Raw genomic sequence first — 7,991 nt, forward strand, 5'->3', positions numbered from 1 at the left:
GAGAGCGACACATGGAAATTTTAGAGCGTTATAGGTTGACGTCGCAGTTGGTTGGGTTAAGTAGGAAATTAGGGATTTTTTATTTATTTTAATTCCAAATCTTAGAAAATCTATAATCTAGTGTAGAAAAATCATAAAAATAAAAGAAAAATACTCTGTTGCTTAATGAACATAGGAGAATAATGTGAAATAAAAATAAAAATTATTTGATGAATCTTTAATTTTTAATTAATTAAATACTCTCTGCAATGTTTTAATTTTAATTAAGAATATAATAATCATCATTAGTTGATATTTTAGGGGTTTGTTCCTCATGACAGTGGAGTTGTTCTGTGATTTTTCCAAAGTCAGAAGACATCTCTACACATGTAACCCTAATATCTAAGTTTGGATGGTTATTTAGCTTAAAATAATTATATAAATTAAAATATAAATTGGAAAATTATGGAACTTATTTTGGTAGGTTCCTTATGGTTAGGGGACATTTGGAAAAATGTTAATTAAGTTTTAATATTTATATAAATTATTATAGTTAATTAAATCCTAAAAATTCATAAAAATTAAAATAAATTTAATGTATTTCAAAAAATTAGCGAAATCAATCCCACATAGTAAATAGAGATTATTCTAACTCACTATAAAAATTTGGAATTTACTTGACTAAGTTTGATCACTAAAATGGATTTTTCAAGTAAAATGGCATTTTTGGCTTTAAAATAACTCTAATAAATTGAATATAATTAGGAAAATTATGAAAAGTGGTTTTCTAAGTTACTTTTGATCGCACGCACTTATGAAAAATAAAAAATTATTTTTAAATAAATATTTTATTTTTTATCTATATTTTGAATTTAAATAATTAAAAATAAATAAAAATTTTCAAAAATATGAAAATTTACCAAGTTATTTCTAATTGTTTTCTAATCATTTGGGACTCATCAGAATATTTTTCCTATTTTTTGAAATTAAATATAATATTTTAAAGACTAAAAATGTATTTTCTCTAATTTTTCATTAAAATAATGATAATAAGTAAATTAAAAATCACAAAAATGAAAAGTATTCTTCTCTGTATTCTTTAAACTTAGAGAGATTTAATAAAAATACAAAAAGTAATTTTTGTGATTAAAACTTATTTTATATTTAATTAAATCATTAAAATCAATAAATAATTATAATAATTCAAATATAAATTTGCAAAATAAAAAAAAAATTGTCCAAGTGGTCCTTTGACCTTGTTGAACCTCCAATAATTTTCCCATGAACAAAAATTTTACATTGATTAGTTAAATAAATTAAAATTTAAAATCCTATTTTCAAAGTTAAAATAATTATTTAAATTAAATACAATTTTGAAAAATCACATTTTCTCATCTGATATTTTAATTAACCCATTAGTGGGGTACCATAAGAATTTCAAAGTTATTTGAGTTGTATCTGATGAGTTATGGAGTGGAGAGCCCTAGGGATAAAATTGTAATTTTAGATTTTGGTGCCTTAATTAAAATTTAGGATTAACTAAAGAGGTAAATAGGTAATTTTGATCATAATGAACTCTTTTTGATGTTTGCAACATAATGGGTTAAGAGGTAGAAACCAACTTACCACTTTAAGGGTGAAAGTGTAAGTTTATAAATTATTATGAATTGGAAGTCAATTAAAAATTAGATGATAATAAAGTGGTGGGCTTATGTTAGGAAGATAATAATTCACTTATTTTAAGCCCATAGTTTTTTTATTAAATGATAACATAATCTTTTGATAAGAATATATTCCACTTAAATTAATAATTTGATAATTGCAAATTAACCCACGAAATTTGTTAAAGGCTTAGTAGTGAGTTAGGCTTGATATTTGAACTTATGTAAAGAGGTTTAGAAAAGATAATATGATTGATAATTAACACCTTTAAGCACTACAAGCTCAACTTTAATGACGGTTACAAGGCCTTTTATCACTTAAACTTGCCTTAGGGGCATCTACTTACATAACTCTTAAGTAAAATATCAACTAATTAATTGAGTACCTTATTCTTGGGATAATCAAAATATCAGGTTCACTAAGCATAAGGTTTTTTAATTCATTTAAACTAAATTTAAAATTTGAGATGATCAATTGAACAATATAATAAGTTTAAATGAACTCGAAACATTTCAAAAAATCAATTAAACAATATAATATGTCCAAATTTGGGTTGATAGGGATTGATCCCCCAATACTTTTATAACCTTTTGGATATTTTAGAGGAAAATTGGACTTATTATACTTTTTTTCAGAAAATCATCCATTAAAATCTTTAGGGACTTACCAGTTATGACTTAGAGTTTGGTAGCTACACCTTCATCCACCGTTGTAATTTATTTAAATTTCCTTAAAAATTATATATATGTTGTAAGCTCTAATATTTCAGCGGGAGCGACGAGAAAATGACAGGCACACTTTTACAGGTTGTAAGCTCTAATATTTCAGTGGGAGCGACGAGAAAATGACAGGCACACTTTTACAGTTTTATTTATTTTTTTGTTATTTACTGCAATTTACTTTCACTTTAAAACATTATACATTTTTTGTTGTGGATGTCACTTCACCTACAAAATAAAAACAAATTTTCTAAAATCAATCAACTTTTTCAAAATTAAACATGATTTTCAAAACCAAAATAAAAAAAAACAACTTCATAATACGTCCTTTTGAATTTACGGGAGTTCCTCAGATGAGGTCGCCCACGGTTGCTAACGAGGTCTCCCTGGTTTAAATGAGCTTAACAACTCATTTAAGCTAAGTAAATTCAAAAGAAAATAGTGGTACTAGAAAGAGGGAACCGTGGATCCTAATCAATATTGCTCTAAACAACTTTAACCCCCTTATTGATTGAACTTAAACTTGTCATTTAAACCTTTAAAACTTTAGATTTTAGTACGGTTACTTCATCGGGAAGCTTGGAGCTAGCACTAAGGGCAATATTCTACAACAACACATATTTCCTTAGAATTAAACAACATAAACCATATGACTTCGAGGTTGTCCGCCTAGTGCAACATAAATCTTCTCCCCATCTTTAGGCCTTTGCACAATCATGTTGTGCAATATAAGCTCTAATTTGTTTTAGGATTCTGAGGTTGTCATTCGTTGCGACCTAAATCCTCATGCCTTCTAGTCTATGTGTAAATTCGTCTCACACAAATTTAAGTCCTAAATAATAAAATTGATAAGATGAAACACTTGATAATTTCTTTCTCTAAATTGAAGCCAAACTATATGATAGTTTGGGAAGTCACTTAGGTTCTCCTCAGGATCTATAGCGACCTTCTAGTTTTTCTTCCTTTGGATTTCATAATAAATGTTTCAAATATGAGCATCTCCCATTTAACACTCCTTGGTTCAATATTTGAAAAGTAGAATCCGTTGAAATCCTTGAAGACAATATTTTTTTATCTAATTTGAGAGTTTTCTTAAGTGACTTTGGTCATTTAAGATGTAATTAACTATAAAGGCTTGTCTCAATAGGGAGCTTTAAGATCCCATATAATACAAACTCTATCTAATCTTCTATATTAGGTAGGAAAAATTTGTCATCTTATATAAATGGTTCGCAAACCACACGTATGTCATAAATTCTATAATTTATTTAATCGAGTCTTACTATCAAGTGATGTGCTCATTCCTTGGAATAGGTGAATTACTTGTGGTATTATGCTCGTTTATTTAAATTATTATTTATATGAGATCAGTTTGGTCTCAAATTTTCAAAATTGAAATTATTACTTTTTCTAAGTTCTAAAATGTGTGTGTGTGTGTGTGTTTATATATATATATATACATTGTCGGCGCTTTTTTGGGGGGGGACATTCTGGGGGGGTCATCCTATGGAAGTTGTCGGTCGCAGAAATAAAAATCTCGTTGCGTGCTTCATAGGGACATTTAATTTATATATATATATATATATTTATAAATTTAGAAAAATATAAAATCAAACTGACCCCATATCTTTCATAGTTCGAATAAAAAAATACTACACCTCAAACCCTGTGTCTATCCCGAAAGATAAAAATAAGACTTGAGGGTGAGACTCGATCAAATAAACTAAGAAATATATGACATATGTTTGGTTTGCGAAAGCCATTTTATTTGTAGACAATTTCTCCTATTTAATATGAAGACGAAGAATTAAATAGGGTTTATTTTAAGTTGGGTTTGGAAATGCTTCCCATAAGGGCCTATGGTTAATTACATTCTAGATAACCGAAATTACATAAGAAAACTCTCGATAAAAATCAGGGGATATTATCTTCAAGGAGATCAAAGGATTAGGATTTTTCAATAAGATCGGACGAGAAAGTGTGAAAGAGGGAATGATTCAAATTTAGAACATTTTATCCTTTAGAATTCAAAGGAAGAAGAACTTGGGAATATGATAGATACAGAGGAGAACATCGGTGACTTTCCAAGCTACATATGGTTTGACTTCAGTTTAGAGGAGAAATATTTAAATGTTTCATCCTACCAATTTTATTAATTAGGGCTTATATCCGTGTGAAACGATCACACAAATAGCCTGGAAGATGTGGGAAGCAAATAGCCTGGAAGATGTGAGGATTGAGGTCATGATAGAAAACAACCTCAGAATCCTAAGGCTAGTTAGGACTTATATTGTAGAGCAAGGCTATACAAAGGCCTAAAGATAAGGTGAGGACTTATGTTGCACTAGGCAAACAACTTCAAAATCCTATGGCTTGTTGTTTAATTCTAAGGAAAGATATGTTGTTGCAGACATGTTTTGTTGTTGAAGATGGTCATGCTGCCCATGATGCTAGCTCCAAGCTCCTCTTCGTAGCAAGTTTAAGTTTTCTAATGTGTCAAGTCATGATGTCAAATCAAATATTTTCTATGGTTATGATTATTTAAATATTATGAAAGATATTAAAGTTGATTAGAGCGACACCGGTTCGGATCCTATGGTTCCCTCATTCTGGTACCACTATTTTCTTTCGGATTAACTTAGTCCAAATGAATCTATAAAACTCAATTTAATGAGTTCTATACTTTCATTTAAACCATGGGAAATCTCGTTAGCAACCATAGGTTACATCCTCCAAGGGGTTCCCGATCATCCGATAAAGATGTCTTAATTTAATTGTTATTGTTGTTTTTCGTGATGTTTTGGATTAAATTTTGAGTTGTTTTATATTTTAAATGTTGTGGCGGTGAATTTTATCTTGATTGATTTGGTTCCAGTTTTGTGGCCATCCTAAATGTTTTAAGTTTACATGCAGGGTGACATCGTTGTTAACATACAAGTTTATAAGTAAAAAGTACAGTGTAGAAGGTACAAGAAAAGAAGGTACTATAAACTATAAAAGCGTACCTGGCGAGTCTTCTCGTTTCTCCACTTGAAAGTTTAGTACTTGCAAGGCATATATATATAATTTTTGCAGGAATTTAAGCATGCTTATAAGGAAGGTAGAAAATACAAGTTTGAGGTGTGCCTACCAGATCCTATGTCATATCTTAGTGGGTCTAAATTTTGAGGATGATTCCCTTAAGCAAATTATAATAAGTTCAGGTGTCCTTCAAGGTTTCCAAATGATCATGAAGAAGTCTTGGGTAATACCCTAGACATTTCGTAGTCCTTAGAACTATCTTGAGTTTGTTTTGGTCTTATTATGTTTGCTATATAGTTCACCCAGTTAATACCCTTATGCTCTATGAATTTTGATGTTTTATGATGTTTGGATTATCTTTTAAGTGGGGTAATTATCACTTGGTATCTCACTTATGAATTATATGGGTAAAGACCCTTGGAGCAACTTGACTTAATTAAGGAATTTAATTAATTTGATTTTAGATATGGGCTTCTAGTGTTTTTAAAGGGTTTTAGATTAATTATAAGTTATTTTCTAAACCTCATCAGATAAAATTTTGATTAAGCCTAGTTCACTACTAAGCCCTTAAGATTTAATGGGTAGATTTACAATTTTAAAGAAAAAGGATTTTTTTTTTCAATATTTATATTCTTAATCTTTGTCATAAATTATAAATTATCCCAAAACCATTAATTGGTGTTTAAAATCAATGAGTTATTATCTTCCAAAATCAAACCCCTACCTTAATATCCCCTTATTTAAATGTTCTTCTAAAATTCATTAATTTTTAAAAATTACAAATTTATCCTTCATAAGACCAAAGTGAGATCGGTTACTACTCTTTATCCTTTCCATTTTTCATTTATCAAAATATATCAATTAAGATTATTTATTGCCCATTTAGCCCTTTGATTAAGCCTAAATATTAATTAAGCCTTAAATTCCAAAATTACCATTTTGCCCCTTAAGGTCTTAACACCCTATAATTCATTAAATTAGACTCAAATGATTTAAAAATTTTATATTACCTCAATCATAGGTTAATTAAAATATCAGAGGAGAAAATGTTATTTTTCTAAATTTATTTAATTTTATAATTTTTTTAATGCAAAAATAAGAATTTTCAATGAAAATTTAATACTCAATCAAAATAAAACCTCAATCCTTAAGAAAATTATTGGGGGTTCACCTAAGTCAGGGGATCACTTGGACCAATTTTTATGATTTTTAGAAAATTAATTTAATTATTAGAATTATTTGTTTATTTCGAGCATTAATTAAATATAAAATATTATTTAAATGGAAAATTAAATTTTATATTTTTATTAAATCTCTCTAAGTTCAAAGAACCCAAAGAAATAAATTTCATATTTTTTGGCTTATATTTTAATTATTAGAATTATTTTAGTGAGAAATTAGAAAAATTCATTTTTAAGCCTTTAAAAATTAATATCTTGACTTAGAAAATTAGGAAAATTATTTTAATTGGTTCTAGATGATCAGCAAGTCAAATGTGGCATTTTAGTATGTTTTACAATTTTGCAATTTTTATTATTTTTTTTCATTTTAAATTATTTAAATGCCCAAAAATAGCTCAAAATGAAATATTTATTTTAATTCCAATTTTATTTTTTGAGGTTCCTCTGGTCATAAGGAGCTCCCAAAACTAATTTGGTAATTTTTTGAGTTGTATTTTAATTATTAGAATTATTTAATGCAAAAAATGTGATTTCAATTAATTAGTCCATTTGAGTGGACAAATTAACTCTAATTGACTTGAAATTTTTATGGGGAGCTCCTCTAACATTAAATTACAGTGTGGATTAGTTTTTATGTCCTTTACATTTATAATTATTCCAAATTAATTTTACTTCATTTTTTAGGGTTGGTGACAATTAGAGTTCTTTTGAATGTGTTAAATCAAGTTTATATTTTTTTCTAGGATTCTCTGACTACAGTGAACCCACCAAAAATAAAGTTTGTATTTTTATAATGAATATTTTAATTATTATGATTTTTATACCAAAATAAGGGCTATTAACTTGAAAATTAGATATCTCTAGTTAGAGATGCCACCTGACTTTGAAAAAATTAGGGCTAATTCACTTAACAATAGACCCCAAGGAACGCTTCCTAGCAATAATGAGATCAACCCTAAAGAAAGCAATAATGACAAGTAGAAGTTGTCTAATTAAGAAGTGGAAGAGAGATAGAGGATGTTGTTAGAAAAAAGAAAGAAGTTATGAGAGAAACAAAAGAAACTAAAAGACCTGAAGAACATGTTTCTAAGGATCTGGAAAAATTAATATCTCCAACTAAAATCAATTTAGAAAGACCACCACCTCCATTTCCTCAAAGACTTAGACAGCATGAGTTGGATAAAAAAATTTTAAAGTTCATGGACATATTTAAAAAGTTATCGATAAATATTCCTTTCACTGAAGCTTTGAAACAGATGCAAAATTATGCAAAATTTATGAAGGAGATATTAAATAAGAAAAGTAAATTTGGGGATTACGAGACAGTTGCACTAAGTGAGGAGTGCAGCACTATACTTTAGAAAAATTTTCCTCGGAAAATTAAAGATCATTGTAGCTTTACAATTCCTTGTGTAATTGGAAAAAGATT

This window comes from Phalaenopsis equestris, unplaced genomic scaffold (genome assembly GCF_001263595.1).
Source record: "Phalaenopsis equestris unplaced genomic scaffold, ASM126359v1 Scaffold000161, whole genome shotgun sequence".
In the NCBI taxonomy this organism is placed as follows: domain Eukaryota; kingdom Viridiplantae; phylum Streptophyta; class Magnoliopsida; order Asparagales; family Orchidaceae; genus Phalaenopsis; species Phalaenopsis equestris.